Source organism: Mirounga leonina, unplaced genomic scaffold (assembly GCF_011800145.1).
Source record: "Mirounga leonina isolate KUSES-001 unplaced genomic scaffold, KU_Mleo_1.0 Mir_200, whole genome shotgun sequence".
Taxonomy (NCBI): domain Eukaryota; kingdom Metazoa; phylum Chordata; class Mammalia; order Carnivora; family Phocidae; genus Mirounga; species Mirounga leonina.
The window spans coordinates 8,998,710-9,020,595 of NW_023270503.1; positions in this window are offsets into that span (position 1 = coordinate 8,998,710).

Consider the following 21,886-nt stretch of genomic DNA (forward strand, 5'->3'; position numbering starts at 1 on the left):
TGTTCCCTCACATTCCCCTCTCCCCGGGGACAGAGAGCGTCCTGCTCTGGGCATAGCTGAGGCCACAGGAAGGATAAGGGCTCCAGGTGATCCAGGGGGCACACTCCTGGCATCCGTGGTTGGTGGGGAGGGGGTGTGCACATGCTGTGCAGCTGGGATATGCTCCACACTGGGCAAAGGGCCTGGGCTCCATCCATAAAGCAGGGACAGGCCAGACATGAAGTGCTGCCCGTATGGGCTCAGGAACGGGTCTCCCAGGTGCTGAGAGAGGCAGTGACGTTACCCAGAGGGTGGCCAAGATCCTCAGAGAGCAAGGCCGGAGATGCGGGGCAAAGGTGGGGAACCCGAAATAACTGACCTGAAGTCAGAACGAAGCTCCCGTCCAGCAAGGACTCAGTCTAGTTAACTCCCCGTACTTGGCAGAGAGAAGGTGCTGATGAAATTTTCACTGGATGAATGAATGAATAAATGAATAAATGAATAAATGAATGAATGAATGAACAAAGGAACGGACAAACCATTAAAGATGAAAGGCCATAAATGCTGGAATGTGCCTTCTTTTCCTGAATCCTTAGGGGATGTCATGTAAGTCCCAAGTACCCACCTATGCCTGACCCAGCTTCCTAGCTAAGTACATCACCTGTGTCCAGGTCTTAACTCTTCTGCAACCTGCTGTTATAAAGAGAGCACTGTACCGGGAGTCATCCACCCCGAGTGTGCCTCTTAACTCTTTCCAATGGATGGGAGGCCCTGGGCAAGTCATCCTGGGGCTTCCAGTACATAATTGGTAAACAGTGGGGTAAGGCAAGATGACTCTCCAAGGGCCCTTCAAGTGTGGGTATCGTCTCATTCTGGAAAACACAGGGCAAGTGCTGATCCATGCCCCTGGCACTCTCACCTATGACTTTACGCATGAGGTGAGCTCCTGAGACAGAGCCGGGGCTTTGAACACCCCAGGTTCCCAGCAGTGCCCCAAACAGTCCATGTGCTGTGCCGAGATATGCATCTATCCTGTATCAGAGCCATAGTCCTGAAGGTAGGAAAGGACCTGGAGTGATCTGGTCCAGCCCAATGCTGTCAACAGATAATTCAGTTCAGAACTGCAAACATTTATTAAGTGCCTACCGTGTGCCAAGCACCATGCCAGACACAGTGGAACAAAGACGGCTGGGGCCCCAGAAAAGATCGGCCAGGAAAGCATTGAGTCCCCTTAGCTCCCCATCGTCCTGCTGTGCAGAGCCGACCCCCCAGCCCCTCCACCTGCCACTCCCATGGCCTCAGAAGAATGCCCACTAACAGGAGGGATGCCGAGCCCTCCACGGCAGAAGGGAGCTGAGCGTGCTCGGCAGGAGGAGGCTGCTGACACCAGCCGCGCCACGCTTGGCCGGGCAGACAGGCTCAGAGGGGAAGACAACAGCTCCAAACAACAAGTATTAGGAGATAAGCTATTAGAGGTGTCCTATCGGGCTCTCTCTCCCTGGGCATTGCCACGCACCCACCAGCCACTGGCATCCCTCCTCATCCAATTATGAATCTTCCCTGTTATGTTCCCCTCTGCCGGAGCTGGTGAAGACCGCGGGCAGCCCTGGGCTCAGGCAGCACTGTGGGAACCCAGTGACAACAGAGCAGGAGGGGGGCGGGCAGAAGCACACTTCCAAGGGGAGCAAAGGGGCGGGGGAAAGAAGTTCCTGTCCCTCCTCCGAGAAAACACTTTGCCAAATCCACCTCCAGAATAATGGGGAAAGAGACAAGGGGAACAGGGAGGACAGGAGTGACGGCTGGCTCCCCATTGGAAATTTGCTCATCCTTCCTTCCATCTCCAGACTCCATTTAGCATTCTGGAAGAGATGGGAAGTGATTATGGAGACAGAGGGGAAGAGAAAGAGCTCGCTCATGGGAGGCAGAGAGGGAGGGAAGAGTGGGGGCTGAGAGCCGAGTGAGCCCAGGCACCCGTGTGCACACGCACGCGCATGCATACAAACATACACAGATCCCCTTATCTGATTAAGGATCCAAGGGAAGTTGAAAAGCTTCTGGAGAATTAAAATGACCCACCGGGTTAACCAGGCAAGATCTGCAGGCAGATTATGAAAACCAAGTCGAGTGGGGATTTCCTTGAGAGGGGTGAGTCCTCCAGGCTCTGTTCCTTAGTCCAGAGGACAGCAAGTCAGCCAGAGAGAGGAGTGAAGGACAGTACCTGCCCCCACCAGGCTTCCAGTTTTCATCCCAGCAAGGCCCTGTGGCTGGCGGCTGGGGCCTACACCTTTTGCTCTGGAAGGCAAGGTGCCAGCCAGGAGGAGAATGGGGACAAGGATAGGGGCTTTTATTCTGCCCAGAGGCCTGAGAAATGGATGCTGTCTCCCCCTTCATTCCCTGATGTCTGGTTCTGGCCTCTGCCAAACATGCAGTGGTTCTTGGGACGATGCAGCCTCTTTCCTAAACTCTGACCACCAAACAGAATGTGCAGGAATGCTGTGGGTGGCCTGGATCTAGCCCTACTTCTGCCCTCACTTTGCCCCAATGACTTTAAGCTAGTGCCTTTCCTATCTGGGCGTCAGTTTACCCTGCTGTAAAATGAGCAATAGGACTTGATGCTCTAGAAAGGGCCCTTTAGCCCTGGCACTCCAGGATTTTAGGACAGCCTGACCGTGGGGCTGCAGCTCTGTTGGGAGCTGAGCTGAGCAGACGGATCCATTGACATTCTGTCCCCCCAGCGACAAAAAGGGTGCCAAGGAGAAGAGGTGCTCTGGGAGTCACCAAACCAGGCCTCAGTTAACCGGGGCAGTAGAGAGTTTAAAAGCCTCAGATTAAACATCAGCCTAAAATGGGAGGAGCCTCTCCAGCATGCCTGCTGAGCTGTTTGCCGAGGCCTGTAACATATTTGCAAACATCCCAGAATACACATATTAGGAAGCTAACAAGTTGCCTGGTACTGAAAATATATTATACACAGTGTCAGATAGACTTAATATGCATCCACAATGATCTTTTTTCCCCTTACTTGTAGCAGCATATTTTGCTTGCTTTTTTTTTTTTTTTTTGGAGAGTTCATTTCCCTTTATGTTACAATCAGGCAGTGGTATTAACTCAGCAACTTGGCCAGGCCTAGAACAGCGCCAATCATACCATCAGCATTCAGTAGATGTTTGTGGGGGCAAATCACACCCCGGCGGGACTGACCTTGGGCTCTCTATTCACCTGGAGTCGATAAGGGCTATAGCTGCACTCTTCATTTCTCTCCCTTGGAGAATGCAGTGAGAACCTTGGCTTTATTAGCTCTGGAAACAACACTTCATCCACGCGGACAACTTCCTGTGTCTTGGCGAGTCTCTGCTGGAACTGTCCTAGCCCAAGCCTGAAGCTCTAAGTGTGGGATTTCTCGAATCCAGAGAAACAAGAAAGCCGCAGCTCGAGATTTTTCCCTGGCCTCAGGAATGCTTCAGTTTCCAGAGCTGAGAAAGCAAGACGTTAATGGCCATTTTCAGTGTGTCTGTGAGGGTTCCATGAGACCATGAGCAGGGAAGGCATCTGGAGTCCCTTATTTATATGTGCGCACATCCCTTCAACACATGCCCTGTGGATGCCTGGCACATGCCAAGTACGGTGTCAGGCAGTGGGGACAGAGAAGAGGAAGGAAAGAAAGGCACGGCCCTTGCTCTTGAGGAATAAACACAAACAAAAGATCATGATGCGTGATTAAAGGAAAAGCCACCTGGCTGAGAGGCTCTAAATCCCAAAGTCCTGGGTTCTAGCTTTGCCTCCAGCCCTTGGATGCTCTAAGATCTGAGGCAAACTGCTCGATCTCCCTCCGCCTCAGCTGTCCCACCTCCAAATGGGAAGAGGATTAGCTACCCCCTGGAGTCGTCTTGAGGACTGGAATGATAAAATGTAGCACAGCACAATGCCTGGCACAAATTGATGCCCGGTGAGTAAACAGGGGTAGAAACACAGGGTTTCTGAACTGGGGAGGGGGAGCTGATAACTATCCTCCTGCCCCGAAAGCTTGAGCCAGGCCTGCTAAACAAGTGGGCTTCAGGTGAGATCTTATAGGAAAAGAAGATGTTTATCAGGCACCGTCAGGGGAGAGGTCCCAGGGCAGAGAAGTCACTGGAAGGAAGCCACAGAGGCATGAAAACACTAAGGGATATGGGAAGATAGTATGGGGTTTGGAACTGCTAGGAGGGGTGCCCAGGAGAGGGCATGGTGGATGAAGCTGGAAATATGAGTTAGTGTCTGGAAGCGCCTGGAGGCCCCCGGGCAATTCTGACAGGAAACTCTCAGAAGCTGATGTGTACAGTAGACCACGCCCCTAGAGGCCAGGGTGGGCAAACGCGTGCATGCGTGTGTGTGTGTGTGTGTGTGTGTGCAGAGGCAGAGATTGCACGAGGAGGTGGCCGTGGTGATCCACACGAGTGACAGAGTGGGGTCCTGGTGGTGGAGGAATCAGCTCGGCAGGCATTGGGTCTTGGAAGAGCAGCAGCAGGGGATACAGATGAGGACCAGGAGTCTGTCATTCAGGCCTGGGAATACAGGGAAAGCACAGAATGGGGAGGGCGGAAGGGAGTATTCAGTTAAGGATATGTTGTGGTCAAGGGGTGCTTGAGGTGAGGTACCCATATGGAAGAGTCAAGAAGGCAGCAGAGAAACACAGCTAGGGCACAGAAGCGATGGCTGCTGGGCTGTCAGGGATTAAAGAGTCATGGGCGTTGAGTTAGTTGAAGCTGGGGAGGGATTGAGTGAGGGATGTGGGGATTGAGGACAGAGCCAAGGGGCAGATCGGCTTCCACAGGTGGGAAAGGGAAGAGGACAGATAGTTCTCACCTAAGACCTAAGAAAAATTGGTCAGGGAGTCTCACAACCAGGCAAGAGGGTTAGAGGTAAAAGAGCTGCTCTGCCTGCTTGCGGTCTGTCACCCTAACCCAACAAGAATGAAAGCCCCACAACGGCCGGGATTTGGTTTTCTGTTCCGTTCACCACTTTGTCCCTAGAACCTAGGATCATGCCTGGCACATAGTAGGGACCCAACAACATTTGCTGAATGAATGAAGCTGGAGAAGATGAAATGAGATAGTTTCTGTTGAAACTGGCAAACAGCAGGTCACTGGTGGCCTTCGCTGGACAGGTCTTGATGGGGACAGAAGGCTGGCTGCAGCAGGTGAGGAAGTAAGGTAGGGCAAGAAAGAGAGGTGACCAGTAGAGGAAGCAGGGCTGAGCGAGCACACATTTCAAGGACACAGAACACTTAAACACATTCTTAGGTGGAGGAGAAGGAGCCAAGGAAGAGTACAGGCTTGAAGATGCAGGAGAGAGGAAAAGGGTAATTGAGGGGCCAGAGGCCCAGAAGATGCAGAAAGAAATATAAATTGCTGAGCAAATAAAACACGTTATTGTTTCCTTCTGTTTATCCTAGCCTTGTAGGAGGAGTGGAGACCAGGCAGGTAGATAGACTGGATTTGAGTTGTCCCTCACCTACCCCACCCCTTACTGGCTGAATCTTGCATGAGATTTAATCTTTCTATGCCTCAGTTTCTCACCTGAAGTCTAAGGATGAGAATTCCTACCTCTTCTACTGCTGGGAGATTAGATGGAAGAATTTATTTGTAAGGTGCCTGGCGCATGGAGGTCTCTCAACAAATACTAGCTCCTCTTCCCTTCACCATCTGCTCAGACAAGAAGGAAATTTGAAAGTACTTCCTTGACCTTGTCAGCCAAACACCAGGGCATCCTTTTCTCAAATGCTGCCATTGAATGGAATTGACAGCTCAGACTCTCTGATAGACTTTCCCTACAGAACGGGAAGAAGGATGCTAACTGCCTCCCCTTCTTAGGACCTCAAGCCGCCACCTGAGTGATGAGTACAAGATACCAATCCAGCCTGTCTGGGAGGATCCACTAATGTGACCCTCCATTGCCCCCAACCCTACAGTGCCCAAGGCCACCACCCAAGAGCCCCAGATCCTAGGAGATAATGAGGAGATTGGGCTGTGTTCCAGATATCTCAGTTTTCACTTCTCAGCTCTGTCACTTAGCCAGCCATGCAATCTTGGACAAGTCCCTTATCTTCCCTGAGCCTCACGACACCCCTGCAAAGCAGGTTTTATTCTCCCATCTTACCCATGGAGAAATTGAGACACGAAGAGATAAAATCGTTTACTCAGGGTCACAGAGTATATCTGTATCAGTCTGGGCCCCAGTAGGAAGCTAATGGCTAACTGGAACTGAAAAGACCTGAGGAAAGTTTATTAAAAGGGTTATTTGCAAAGCCTTGAACAAGGCATAGGAAAATGGCAAGGGATATGAAAGTACCTGAGGGCAGATAACGATAGGTGCCTTTACCTAAAGAAAAGATTCCCAGAAACAAAGGATAGAAAGGACTGTGTGGAGAGAACCACCTGTCAGGACCTATGATCTCAGTTGAGGGAGGAAGATGGGGAATTAAAAACCCTAACCTTGCTCACCTCCCTCCTTCTCATCTCCCACTGGTGCTCTCCATGGGATGAACTCACCTAGAAGCAAGGGGCAAGGGAGCCTACAGATGCAGCCCATGCAGGTCAACCTCCCTGGGCACAGACAGGGAGAGTGCATCTGGAGAACAAATGGAAGATGTCCAACACACATAACAAACTCTAACATGGCAGAGTGAGATTTGAATTGGGGCTATGGAGCCCTTTCCACTACAATGTCATTTCCTTTAGATCCTTAGTAAATGTTTACTGAATGTTTGAAAAAGGATAGATAGATGGATGGATGGATGGATGAATAGATGAATGGATGAATGATGGATGGATGAATAGATGAGTAGATGGGTGGATAATGGGTGCATGGGTGGATGAGTGGAAGAATGGATGGGTAGGTGGGTGGATAGGTGGTTGGATGATGAGTGGGCAGGTGGGTGGATGGGTGAGTGGATGGATGGGTAAGTAATGGGTGGATGGGCAGATGGGCAGATAGATGGATGGATGAATAGATGGGTGGGTAGGTAGATGGGTGGATGGGTGGATGGATGGATGGATGGATGGGCAGGTGGGTGGAAGGGTGGGTGGGTGGATGGGTGGATGGGTGGGTGCCTGTATGGTAGGTGGGTGGATGAGTGGGTAGGTAGATGGGTAGATGGGTGGGTGGATGGGTGGGTGGATGGATGGATGGGCAGATGATTGTATAACTCCTACAGATTTCATTTGTGTGGTTTCAACTAATCTTGTCACCTGACTAGAAATATAAAGCTTGCTAGAAGGTTTATTTCTAAGCCATAAATGGGTTCTAAGAATAAAAGCCCTCTTCTCAGTTTCTAAATCCCTATAGGAGTTGTTTGTCTCTCTCTGGTCTCTGGCTCATTTTTCCTGCTGCTGGCTGGAGCTGCTCCTCTCTCCAAGATTCAAGCCTTGAGTCAGGCTGAGCTGCCAGCAGACAAAGCAAAGAGGAGGCAGAGGTCAGGGGGGCTACTGCCCTTGCCCCACCCCACCCCTCGGGCTAGAGTGCAAAGCTGAGCTAGCCATCCTCTCTGTTAGTCCAAGGGAGCCACGGGGAGTGGAAGGAGGAGGGAAGTGGGAAGGCAGGATGTTCACTATAATTATTTTCATTGATTTGTCTAGTCGGATCCCAAGTGCTGCGAAGCCGTTGTGACATTTAATAAAAATAATTCAAGGTAAAAATACCTCTTCCTCCCTGCTCCCTCCTCCCCCTTCATCAACACCACCTCAGCTTCCATCTCCCCTTCCAGACTCAGGTGGCCTCTTGCCTGCTATTGGGTGGCCTGGACCAACTTCAAAATGAGGCAGGTGAAGGCAAGAACCTACCAATGCAGAAAGATCTGAGGACCTGGCATCTGTAGGCCTGGGTTACCAGCTATCTGCTGACTCCAGGCAAGTTGCTGCCCCTGTGAGTTTTGCGTGTGCCATCAGGAAAATCAGGAGAAAATCTAAACATGTAGGGTCCTCATTTGTGGCCAGTGGGCCAGGACCAGACCCTTCTGAGGCAAAGAGACTTGCTTTCCACACTATTGCCTGTAGATCTTGTTCCTTTATGCTGAGTTCATTTCTGATCTCCTGCCGTTGACCATGGAAGGATCCCCGCCCCCATACCACCTTTTCTGATGGTTTCCAGGCCATGGTAAGTTCATCCTTTCCTTCTTGGTCCTCAATTCATTGTGAAGCAAATAGAATTCAGCCCATTATACAGACAGGAGAAACAAGGATGCCAAGTGGCCATTACCTTGTCTTGCCTACCAACTATATGTCTGATCCTTTAAATATATGAACTTGTATCCTGACAACAATTCTGCCCCTGTAGGGATTCTTGAGGAAACTGAGCCTCCGGGAGGTGAAAGCAGCTGCCTAGACACACAACTGGAAATTGGCAAAGCTGGACACTGATGCAGGTGAGTATGACTCTGGAGCCTACAGCTGAGCCCACCTAGTCTAGCTGCCTCTCCCACAAGGGGTCCAAGACTGGGCCTCACCCCAGGCCTCCTGCCTTCCAGGTAGAAAAGCTCAGCGCCACACCCTGACTCAGCAGAGTAAGAGGAGAGGGAGGGCCCTGGGTTTGGAAAAGCTCCTCACTCAGGAAGTCTTCTGAGTGCTGCGGAGCCATCCCGGGCTGTCAGGGAAAGATGTAATCAGGGTGACCTCATATGCTTCATGGATTCATTAAAGCCTGTGTTCTGGGGTAAATGATTGCTTTCCCCCAGTCCTGCTGAAAAGAAAATCAATAGCCTCCTTATAGATTTAGAATGGGACAGTTGGCAATTAGAAAACACTTCTCCAGGCAGGTACTAGGGAAAGGGGTCTCATTCCACTTCCCATTCATTCTAGCAGTGACACACTGGCTGTGTCTCCCGGCTTGCAGCAGGCTGGGGAAGTCCTGGGCTGGGGCCCTGGGATGGGGCTGATGCTTCACTTGGGCCCACATGCTCCAGGTCCCATCGCTGCTGCCGAGGCTTCGCTGGGGCCTTTGTGCTTTCTCCTGTGCCCCCACCCCATCCCTGCCCCTGTCAGCTAATGGATTTTTCTCCATACAGCAAGATTTACTAAACAACTGAACTAGGATGCATTAAGTCTGTGGGTTTGGAGGTTTGTTTTAGAGCAATTCTCGCCCGGAGAACTGGCCGCTGAAATTAAGATGCATTCTTCTCAGCAAATATTGATTTCAACTAGAAGCAAATCCGAGAAGCTCACTGTTCACTGGACTGGAGTGCTGGCAGCTGCAGTTTGGGCTGTAGGAGGGTCGCCTCACTGCTCCCCACCTGAGGTTGCGGACATGAGAGTGAGGAAGAATACGCAGACATAAGCAAGAACAGAAATCAGCACAAAAACATACCAAACAGAAACGCACTTTGAGCCTTACGGTTGCTCGTGTCTATTGCCAGATGAGGTTGTCCCACGTATGGTGTGAGCACACCCGGTATGGGATTCCGTACGAGACTGAGCTTGCACACACAGCCACAGTGACAAGCACACAGACTTCCTGTGTCCCTTCCAAACTGGACCCCAGAATTCCCTCCCTCCAGGAAGCCTTGCTCAACTAACTCCATCTTTTCTCTTCATTTCCTCCAATATTATCAGCAACCTGGAAATGCCATGTCCACATGGATCTTCCTAGCATTGTCCTGCATTGTTTGTGTTACCCCCAGAACCTTCCTAGGGAGGGGACCACATGTATATTCTTCAGCATCTCCCACAGCGCTGCAGGTCAACAGTGCAGAGAGCTCGGGACTTGTACAAATGAAATTAGTCCATCTATGAGCTTGATCCAGTTCCAGAACCTTCTAGTCGTAGGATCTGGGCAAAAGCTTCTTTCTAGGCCTGTTTTCTTATTTCAGAAAAAGCAGAGAAGTAGGATTTACTAGATGGCCTTGAAGAATTTTCACAGCTACTAAAAATAGAATAGAGGCGCTGTGGTTCTTAGTTCCGGATAACACCCACTCCCCCCACCCCCATCTTCTCAACTTGTGGCAAAGATTTTGGGTGGAGCAATCTTAAAACAATGCCCTCCGCCAGGCCCCTCAGGCAAAGGATCAAAGTTGTTCCAGATGCCTGACAATTTAACATGAACAAAAGAGGCAACAACTTTGGTAAAGGGGCATTTGGACACCTCACTAAAGAAGATCTAGGGATGGCAAATAAGCAGATAAAAAGATGTTCCGCATCATTGGTCAAAAATGTTTCAAACTGACAGTGCGAAAGCTGACGAGGATTAGAACATTCCTAAGTAATATACAGCCACTCTGGGGACATCCTGGCAGTTTCTTATCAAGTTAAGCATACATTATCACATGACCTAGGAACCCTACTTTTTGGCATTTACCCAAGAAAAAAAACATGTTCCCCCAGAAACCTGCATATGAATTTATAGAGCAGTTTTGTAAGTTAATTGCCAAAACCTGGAAACAATGTGAATGTCCTTCCTTGGGTGAATGGATAAACAAAGTGTGGTGTATCCATGTCAATGGAATACTACTCAACAATAAAAATGAGCCTACTGATACAGGCAAGGAGGCCACAGATGACTCTCAAATGCAAAAGCTGAGTGAGAAAAACCTAAACCAAAAGGCTGTGTGCTATATGCTTCCATTTCTATGACTTTCTGGAAAAGGCACTACGGGGATCGATCACATATCAATGATTGCCAAGCAGAGGCTCATGGGGAGAGGCTGAATACAGGAGGCCAACACATGGGAATTTGGGGAGTGACTGAACTCTTCTGTGTCATGATTGTGGTAGTGGAGACATGACACTTTGCATTTGTCAAAACCCGTAGAACCGTACGCTACAAAGAGCAAAATTTTCTGTGTGTGAACTTAAAAATATATTTTAGAAAATGAAAACAAAAAGCCAAAAAGAAATTGTTAACATGGCCATGTTAACAGAGTTCTGTTAAAATAGTGACATCGAGTTGACCCAGTCAAACCATCCTGCTGCAGATCCCACCCTCCCCTTCCCTACATCCCTGCGCATCTCCGGTCTCCAGGTTGGAGATGGGAGATTTTTCAGGGTGAGCAAAGAAGTGATCAAGTCTGCCTCCTCGTCCCTTCAGCTACTTTCATCTTCCATTGATGCAGTCTTTGGGGGTCAGGTTGAAGCAGGTGCATCTCTGCAGGGATGAAGAATCCTGCTGGGACAGCAGAGCATACACAGAGCTGGCTGCTCAGGCATGGAGGGCAAGGGTCCAGGTTTCCATCTACTTTGTCTCATCTGACATCCAGGGCAGAGAGGCAGACACAGGTTTAGGGTAGAAGCACAGAAGGGTGTAGAGGAAAAGGGAATCCCCTCTAAACTCCCATGGTGGGGGAGGAGGAGAGGAAAGAGATATGGGAGAGTCTCAGCATTGGTGTCCATCTGCCAGCCTGATCAGCCAATTCCATCTTTCCACTTACTTATTATGTGATCTGAAGCACATTGCCCATTGCTGGTTAAGATCAGTGATAGCTTCAGCCTGGCTTCTTCATCTATAAAAATGGAAAAATAATCGTACCTACCAATCAGAAAGTTATTGGGATTATTAAGTGAGTTAATATTTATTTGTTCGCTGACCAAATATTTTTTGCTCATCTATTATGTTCCTGTCACTGACTTATGTGCATAAAAATTCATAGTTTCGTGAGGTTCGCAAGGTAGGCACAGACAGTAACAGAGAGTAAATATATAATCCGGTAGGTGGTAGGAATGCCGTGAAGAAAAGGAGCTGCAAGCTGACAGCACAAAAGAGCTATTTCATCCAGAATGACCAGGGAAAGGGGGGGGGGCATTCACTGAGGAGCTAGTGTTTGAGCAGAGACCAGGAATAACGAGAGAATGGGGCGGGGCAGGGAGCATTGCACACAGAGGGAACAGCATGGGTGAAGACTCTGAGGATGGAGTGTGCTAGCCAGAGTTGAGGACTAGGGAGGGGGCCAGTGTGTCTCCAGTGGAGGGGAAAGGGTGAAAATGATCTCGAGAAGTAGCAAGGGACCAGATGATGAGAGGCCAGTATTGCATCACGTGTGCTTTAACTTTTATTCAGAGTAAGACAGGAAGACATGGAAAGCCTTTGAGGAGTGACATGATCTGATTCATGTTTTCAAGGTTCTTCCTGGACAGTCTATGTGGAATAGATGGTAGAGCAGCAGGGGTGAAGGCAGGGAGCCCAGTTCAAAGCTATTGCCAGAGGAGAGTTGATGGCCGCTCGAACAAATAGAAACACATATATAATCCTTAGAACAGAACCTGGCCCATGCAAGTACTCAGTCAATGTTATCTATAATTACCATTGCTAGCATCATCAACTTCTTTATAGTCATCAGGAGGAGGAGATCAGGGAGGCCCTGAAACAGCCCATGTCCCAGCAGGATCAAACACTAGACCCTCCTGGACCCCACACAGGACTGTATGAGCTGGTGGACCCAGAGCCTCTGGGCAAAGATGTCCCACAGTCCTTCGGTCTCTCTCTCAGTCTGTTCCCCGAGAGAAGTGGCAGGGCTTTTGGACACTCATTTAGTTTGGGGGGCAGAACCTGATGGAAAGAGTATGGGGGCATAGAGGGATTTGAGAATGGGGAAAGCAAGAGAGTCTGCAGGCTGGGCAGTACATGTCTCTGTATGATCACCTCACTGCATCCTCAAAGTGGTTCAGAAGTAGTTAATCTCCGGTGCTCAGATGAGAAAGCAGGCCTTGGCAAAGCAAACCACCCAGGCTTTTTGAGTGCCTCCCAGGGCGCCGCTCAGCCTCTGCACGATGGTTGTGTACATTCTGTTCCAGGCCCCCAGTTGGGACTCAGACCTCAAGTCATGCTTCTGAGCGCCTCCCCTTCTGAGAATCAACCAGCTCTGAAATCACTCTTTTTGTTCCTTTGTTTACAAAGATAAGATTTCTTCTTCATTATGGAAATCAGTGGATCAGCAAAAAGTGTCATCTCTCTTGACTACTGCTTTTTGCAAACACAAGAACGATACACTCTTACCTGGTAGAATTTTCCAGACTTCTCTCAGGGAAAGCCACCTACGGGGGCCAAGTAACTTGACCTCCTTGAAGATTTCTGGCTTTTCTGATCTAAAGAGAGGGGGAAAAAAAAAACCATCATCAAAGCTTTTCTTACTTGTGAAATATGCATAACTATGTCAAAAGGAAACCGAGTATCCTTGGAGAAAAGGCTAATTCTAAGACCGGCACAGGAAAAAGTACAAGATAAGCCAGAACATCTTTATACCAGAAACAAGGAAGCTATCAAACATTATCAAAGATTACGGGATTTATGTCAAAATGACTCAGGAGCCAACTTGAACTGACTCCCCCTGGTCAAAGCCGATGCAATTTAAGCACCAATAAGGACAATGCACTGTATTAAAATACAGCAAAATGTTTAAATCCATGAGTTCATAATGATACTCAAAAAAATAAAATAAACCTCTGGAGGATCCAAGGAAACAAACTCATTCTTCAGAAAATTGAAATAAAGGGAAAGAATCAAGCATTTACCCTGCTTTTCCTTACACAAGTGGTACCACTGGTAACCGAATACTTTATGAGGAGAAATATATCTTTATAGAAGTATCATGGCTGACAAAGAGTGAGTGACTGGGGTATTGTCCTAGAAAAACTAATAGGAACGTCGATCTGGGAGAGGGTCACATGACCAAAAGATACCTGGGTATTGACTCCTCCTGTGGAGGAACACAACACCAAAATAAATCAAGCCTAATCTGATCAAGCTTCCCGATCTAACTCATTGCCAGTTTACAGGAAATTTAGGGACAGCTGAACCCATTAAATGGCACCAGAGCATCCAGCAAATTCAGATTTTGGAAATCTATGGGACAGAGGACCCAGTTTCTTTGAAAAATATATTCCAAGAGAAAAAATAGATATATTGGATAAGTGGAAATTATAGGCTTTGAGACGCAAGAGGACGTATCAATCAATCAAAATATATTGACCTTCTTGGATCCTGATAAAAAATAAACAAAGGGCGAACAATAAGTTTATGAGACAATCAATGAGATTTCAAGATTAATTGGGTATTTGATGAAATTTAGAAATTAATGTTCAGTGTCTTGGATGTGCATCAATTAGCTCTTGCCATGTAACAAGCCACCCCAACACTTAGTGTCTTAGATCAACAACTGTCTTGCTTGCTCGTGGTTCTGTGAGTCACCGGTTTAGGTAAGATGCCAATGGGGATGGCTCAAGTCTGTCCCATGCAGTGTGGTTGGATCACTCATGTGTGGACTCGATAAGAACCGTTGTGCCCACTCTCTCACCCTACATGGTCTCTCATTCTGAAGGCGGCTTTGGGCTCTTCACATGGTGGCAGAAGCATTTGCAGCAAGAGGCAAGAAAGGGAAAGCCCAAAGGACAAGTGCTTTCTGGGCTTCTGCCTTGTATGTGTTTGTCATTGTCCCATTGAGCAAGAGTTTCACATTGTCAAGCCCAGAGTCAATGTAGAAGGAGTCTACAAGAGGGTATAAGCACTGACAGGCATGCTTCATTGGGGATTATGCTACAGTATAACAACCTACCACCAGGGAATAGTGGTATTATGGTTTTAAAAAACTGTTTATTGGGGCACCTGGGTGGCTCAGTCAGTTAAGCATCTGATTCTTGGTTTCAGTTCTGGTCATGATCTCATGGGTCATAGGATCGAGCCCCATGTTGGGATCCCCACTCAGTGGGGAGTCCACTTGAAAGATTTTTTTTTTTTTAAAGATTTTATTTATTTATTTGAGAGAGAGAATGAGAGAGAGCATGAGAGGGAAGAGGGTCAGAGGGAGAAACAGACTCCCCACTGAGCAGGGAGCCTGATGCGGGACTTGATCCCGGGATTCCAGGATCATGACCCGAGCCGAAGGCAGTCGCCCAACCAACTGAGCCACCCAGGCGCCCCACTTGAAAGATTCTTTCCCTCTGCCCCTCCCCCTTAAAATAAATAAATCAATCTTTAAAAATAAATAGATTAATTAGAGTGTTTTCATCTAGAAATGGGTATCAAAATATTCCCATAAAAATGATATGCTTCAAAGTAATCGGGGGTTGGAGGGAGGGCGGGAGTGGGTGTAGAGAGGAAATAAGATTTTTCCAGGAGTCTACTGAGGCTGGTTGATGAGAAGATGGTGGCTTATTATATTATTGTCTCTACTTTTCCATGTGTTTGAGATTTTTGATGAAATCAAATTCTCTTTTTAATGGCTGGCCTACTAACACTAGAATCCAAGGAAGACAAGAGGATCCTCAGCATCATTACTGCTTCCAAGAGATCATGTCCCACTTCCCAAGGAAATGAGGAGTGTGGCAACACCAGGGGAACTTTTCTAGGTGCTCTGGTTCCTGTCACTTCTGGGACGGGAGCGTGAAACAGAACAGCCTGTATCAGCAACATGGCGGGTGAATACCTCCATCAGCCCGTATGTAGGAAACACCTATGACTACTTGTTAGTATTCACTTTTCCCCCAGGTTATTTGGGGACCATGGACATGGACCTATTCTGGATGATAGATTGCAAATCATTGTGATTATTAACTGAAAGAAGAACAAGAGAATGAGAACTCGGGAGCCATCAAGGAGGTGGGGGTGAGGGGCAGGAACTCTATTAACAGGACATTCATAGAGGAGGAGGAAGAGAAGAGGAGATGAATCTTATCTAACTGGGATCAAGTAACGTTCATAGCATGCATAATGTATACTGAACATTTGCCTGCATAGAAAAAGGAAAAACGGTTAAAGTAAATTAGACACTATTCATCCCTTTAAAGTGCTTGCAGTCATTTATTCGCTCAGAATGTTTATTGAGTGCCTACTGCATGCCAGGCCCTGTTAGACGCTGGATGAGAATACAAGGATGATTTAAGATACTTCTCCAATCTGCATTAATGACGACTATTCTAGTTGGAATAATAAATTACAATTCAAATCAGCTTAAGCAGAAAAGACAATTTATTGGCAGGTAACTGGAAAGGCTAGGGGTAGCTTCAGGCACATCTAGATCCAGGTGCCCCAACAGTGTTGCCAGAAATCCTCATCTCTCCATCCTTTGGATCTGCTTCCCTCTGTGGGTATCATTCCCAGACAGACTTTCCCCACTGGTAGCAACAGGTTTATACCCTACCACGTTGGCAGCAAGTGTCCCAGGATTGGGTGTCCCTGGAACAGCCAGGCCGGGTGCCCAGTCCCGGTCGGGGAGAGGAATGCTCTGCTGGGCCAGGAGTGGGTTGTGGGCCTGGCTCTGTGGGGAAGAGGTCAGAGCTGCTGAGCCACACAGACTGAGAGAGAAGAAGCCTCCCCAAAGGGTAATCCCAGTGTGGCCACCAGTAGAAGGGAGGATGGGTACTGGCCCAGGGAAGCCATAGATGTCCCTTAGGCACCTACAGTCACTCACTCACTCAGTACATTTCCGCTGAGCTCATGTTGTGTTCCAGACTGTTCTAGGTGCTGGACATACAGCATGGGTCAAGACAGATAGGCCCTGGGGCTGGTCCTCTAGAAGTGGAAATAGAAAACAGATGCATGGAGAACACATTTGTATTTAAATTACAGATCCTGATTTCCCATGAAGCAAATACACAGGGTGCTGTAAGAGAATTGAAGAATCTTCTTGAAACAGGTGGGTGGGGAGGTCTCAGTGCAGAGATGACAGTAGAGCTGAGCCGTGCAGGCTGAGGACTGTGGTGCATCCCCTGTGCGCAGTGGGGGGCTGAATGCACCGTAGTCTGGGTCCTTGAGGAGCCTGCAGCTGGAGGGGAGACAGGCAGCCTCAGAGCACTGAGTGTTCTACCCAGTGCAGACGAGATCCCTCCCTCGGGCACCAGGAGGGAAGTCACCAAGTCTGCTGGTGCACGTGGGGAGGGCGAGCACGGAGAGGGGTTAGAAGGTGCCGCAAAGACATCTGAGCAGAGTCTTACAGGACGAGTAAGATACAAGGTAGGACAAAAATAATAGAAAGAGAATGACAGGTGAGGAGAATGAGCACAAGGTAAAGATCAGGCAGGTTTGGAGAAGGTTGGAGCTTCCTGCTAGCGGGCACTTGGGCCTCATCAGCCACCCCGACATGTACCGAGCCTGAGGGTCAAACCAAAGCTGAGTTTACTGTGTAGCAAAATAGGAAAGGGCACTGACCCTGCTTCGAGAGATGCACGGGGTGAGAAGAGCACTGTGAGGAGTCTGGAAGCCTCTGCCCAGTCCTGCTGTGCTGTGTCCCACCGGGTCCGCCTCTCTGGGCCAACCTTGCATCACTAAACCTGATGCCTACAGTTTTACACACATGTATTTTTCTTAAACAATGATGACTACAATCCCCTGATTGCCAGAGGCTACCCTGAAGCTTCCTAAAGGCCATCAGTTATCATCGACTATCCATTGTTGGGAGATGGGGCCTTGGTTCCTAATTATCAGTGGTTAGGACTAGGATTTAGGACCTTTCCCTCCCAGCCAGGGAGATGCTCAAAGGCACTCCCAGAGGCAGAAGGAAGAAGGAGTCAAGACTTGGGCTGCCAGAGAAAACATAGAACCCTGGTTAGTCTGAATTTCAGATAAACACCAATTACAATTTTAGTATAAGTATATCCTGAATTCTGCATGGGATATACTTATACTAAGTATTTTTTTCTGTTGTTTATATGAAATTCAAATTAACTGGCCATCTGGTGCTTTTATTTCCTAAATCTGAGCAAGGTGAGGGCAAGCAAGACACCAGGCCCAACACCTAGCTGCACCCCATCTTCCCACTCCTTCCCTCTCAGTCCTACCCCTGCTTTCTGTGGTCCTCACTGCCATGGGGCTGAGAGCAGGAAAGAAGTGGGGGGGCCCCCAGAGCAATGGCTGTGAAAAAATAAGAGAGAAAGACAGAGAGAAAAACCGGGTCAGAGAGAGACAGGACCCTTCTGGAAGCTACTTGCCCTTGCAGAAGTGGGGCCATGGGGCTGGATGGAGGCGCCACAGAGCGCCAAGTTAAGGCGGTGGGCCCTGTGTTCCAGCCCCTGTGACAGAGGCAGCAGGAGCGAGAAAGCTTCTTAGGGGTAAACTTTTCCCTGTGAGGCAGCCCAGACCCCAGCAGAGAGAGAGCAGAAGCTGATTAGTGCTGACAAGCTGGGACTTCTTTAGACCACTGGTTCCCACTCTCTCAAAGATCCAGCCCGGCCACCCTTCCAAGTGGTCTTCAAGGGGGAGCTCAGGATTTCTAAACACCCACGAGAAGTGCCCTGTTTTCATGCCATCTGAGGATGAGCACCTGGCTCAGAGGGCAGCGGGCTCCAGACTGAGCCTGGACAGGTGGTGCCGGGCCCCCCAGACCTGGAATTCCCGTTCCCTATCTCCTCTCAAGGTCCCAGCACCCCCGCCACCTACCCCACCCTGACCCCTGCCACCCCCCACCACACATTGGCCCTGGTCTCAGAGACAGCCAGCTGCACCAGGCCCTGGGAGAGTGTTTTAATCCTGCGTCGCCCCAGGGCTGTTATCAGAAGAAAGCCCTGTGGGGTTCCCATCAGCCTTCCACGCACTGAGCCTTGAATGACTCCTGTTCAGAGCTACAAGCCCCTCAGCTGTCAGCCTACACCCAAGGCAGGGACCCCTGTGCCCTGCCCAGCCCTCAGGGAGCCCGGTCCCTGGAAAGAGTGACAAGGGAAAGGGCCCACCCCCACCTGCAGCCTGAGAAGAGCTTGGCAGAGGCTGAGGGGAGAGCTGGGAAATGGGGAAGCCAAGGTGTCTGGGGGCCGGGGGTGGGGGGTGGTCAGGACTGTTGTACAGCAGAGATTGGCCACTTCTTTCCCTGTTGCAATTAAAACTGGCCCTGGTTCCACCCACCCACCAGTCCAGTCTCTGCCCTCTGGGACCTCCTGGAGCCAAATCCACATTCTTTCTAAGGTACGAAGACAGGGCTGGAACTCCCCAGCCTTTTCCTCCTCAAGCCCAGTTCCTCTGACTCTGCCCCAGATGGTTCAGGGTTCACTCTTCACCTCCCACCTCCAGTTTGTCGAAGTCCACCTCAAAGCGTGGTGACTAGGAGTGGATACCAGGTTCTCACACAGAGATTTTCACCTCCTTTACTGTGAGCCTCATATCTCTGTTAATGCTGCCTAAGATTTTGCTAATTCCTAGCCAAAGGTTAAACTGAAGCAGCCACTGATCGAGTCACAGTAAGAGATGAAAGTGCCCCAGAGGTCAGATATTTGAGGAGCCCTGAAGCAGGAGAGAAACTCCAAAGCTCTGAGGTTGCCTTTGGCAAATCCTTCTTTCTCTCCTGTTTTCATTTCTGCTCTCTGCCACCCAGACCAGCCACACCCCCACCCCCACCAACCTTCTTTTCTCTTTTCCACCTCTTCTCATCCTGACATCAAATAATAGCATGACCTTGGACAAGTCACTTTGCCTCTCCAAAGCTCCTGCTCCTGCTCTGAACATGGAAGTCATAATCCCTGGGCTACTTACTTCCCAGGGCCTGCACAAGGCTCGATTGAGATGATTAATGGATGAGAAAGCACTTTGAAAACTATTCAACACTGCACAAATAAAAGGCATTATTTATTTATTTATCCATTTATTTATGAATCTTGCACATGACCCTCTGCTGAGATGCCACAAAGGGAGGGAGACAAGCAGAGCTCGTGAATGCCCAGAGCTGGAATCCTGGAATGCCAGAGCTGGAGGGGCCTTCGGGGAGCAGAGAGCACACCCCCCTTTATTTTACAGATGGGGAAACTGAGGCCCAGGGAAGTAGAGTAACTTGTCCATACTTTTATGAAAGCAGCCCAACATTTTACTCTGTCCTAGCCAAAGGTTAGACTGAGTCCCAGCCACTGACCTAGACGTAGTTAGGGAAGAAAATCCCCCAGAAGTCAGATATTTGAGGATCCCCGAAGCAGGAGGAGAAACTCCAAGGCTCTGTTTGGCAAATACTTTTTTCCTCTCCCCCATTTTTATTTCTCTGCCACCCAGCCCCCCTCCCCCTCATAGTTCATGCAGCTAAGAGGAACAAAGCCGGAATTCCGGCAATAGGCTTGTTCCAGAGCGCACACCCCTTGCCACTGGGCAAGCTCGCCCCGTGTGTTGGGAGCAGAGGCTGCAGGCCAAGACTCCTTCCACTCCAGGCTGGTCCACACTGAGAGACGGACTGGCCACTGAACCCCGATGGGGCCCAGAGAGCAGCTCCGAGTGGCCCCATCCCATGACACCCACCGTCACCTCCATACCTAGCCGCTTAAGGATTTACAGCTCTGGGTCAGAAAGAGGAGACTTGTGGGGAAAGGAAGCCTTGAGGGAAGGGTACAAGGCACAGGAAGAGGACAAAGGGCTTCTAGAATCAGGGAGAAGTGAGAGAGTAGAAAATGAGCTCCCCAGAAGATGGGGGCAGAAGAGCGGCCCTTGAGAGGGTGGTGGCAGGCGGGTGACAAGGACAGAGCTGGGGCTGCTCTGTGTCGGCACTCAGGCATCTGTATAATGCCTGCTCGGCATGCCTCCTCTCGGGCACTGTGCTGGGCTTGAGAGGAGGGGCCAGAGTGGAGGTGCTTAAAGTCCCCCTTTCCCTCCGGGACCTCCCGGGCTAGTAAGGTGCAAGCGGGTCTACAAACCACTCTAGAATACCCAGGAGATGCCAGATCCGGGACTCCGCACCAGAAACACAAGGCTCCCCAAGCACATATCCTCAGTCCAGCATCTCATGTTCTAGAAAGCACCCCATTTTTTTCAGACTAGAAAAAAAATGCTCAGGGTTTTAAAGTAGAAGGAGCTGTGGATTCAAAGTCAAGACCACCAGGTTCTGGCCTCAGCTCCAGGCCTTGTTCTGTGCTGTGATCTTGGATAAGTCACTGGGCCGTTCCTGGCCCCCATCTTCTTAGCTGTGAATTGGGGATGATCAAACCTACCCATCTCATCGGGCTGTACTAAGAGCCACTGGCTCTGAAATCACTTGGTGGTTTAGGAGTTGCCGTCAGCCATGCAGATGATGACTCAGGTGGTGAGGGGGTGGGGCTGAGGTGACTAGGAAAGGTGGGGGGGTGGACAGTGGCCCTGTGTCTGAGCTGATCCTTGGGACAAGCACCTCAGGCTCCTGCTTTGGAGCCCCTATGCTTCCACCGTGCTTGAAGCCAGTACTCCCCTCCATCATGAGCTCACTGCTGAACACGCTATAACTGGGCTGCATTACTAGAAAGAGGGTGCCCAGAACACAGGGAGGCAGAATCCTTGCCCACAGTCCATTGCGAGCCTCGCACCTTGGTCAGAGCAGTGGCACAGAGGGGCACAGAGGAGACTTAAGGTGGCACAGAAAAAGAAGCCCCCAACGCCCAGATGCAGGAAGAGCAGGTATTTCTCCTGCAGAAGAGATGACTCAGGGCACATGAATCCACCTCGCCATCCAGGGCTCTGTCCACTGACCCCCCCTTAACTCCTTATAGTCCCAGCGCCCAGGAGCCTGCCCCCCTGTCCCTCAGCTCCACACTGGGCTGGATAATTCAGACCAGCAACCAGGTCTGAGGCCAGAAGCTGACCTGTAGCCAGGAGCCTCAGGGAACGGTCACAGACAGGTTTCAGTCTTATAGCTCCCAAATGCCTTTAGCCTATCCCACGGACTTCGCTTGCATTGCAAGGCCTACTGGGGTGATGAGCCCCCCACCCGTGAATAGACTTCGTGACCACTCTCTGCTCCCAGATCTTCAATAGTTTCCCACTGCCTCTTTCCAAGTAACTCCAGTCTGCTCCTGAGCTCCCTCTTGCAGTCTTCTACCTCCACGCTCAAGCCATCCCTTGTCCTCAAACGCCCTTCTCTCCCATACCATCCTGTTGAAATCCTACCCATCCTCCAACGTCCTCTGGAGTTAAGAGAGATCCGAGTCTGAATCCCAGTCCAGGAACTCAACAACAGCATTGCACGACTAGCCACTTACCCTTCCTGCTTCTGCGTCTCCATCCGTGAAGTGGGGCTTGTGAA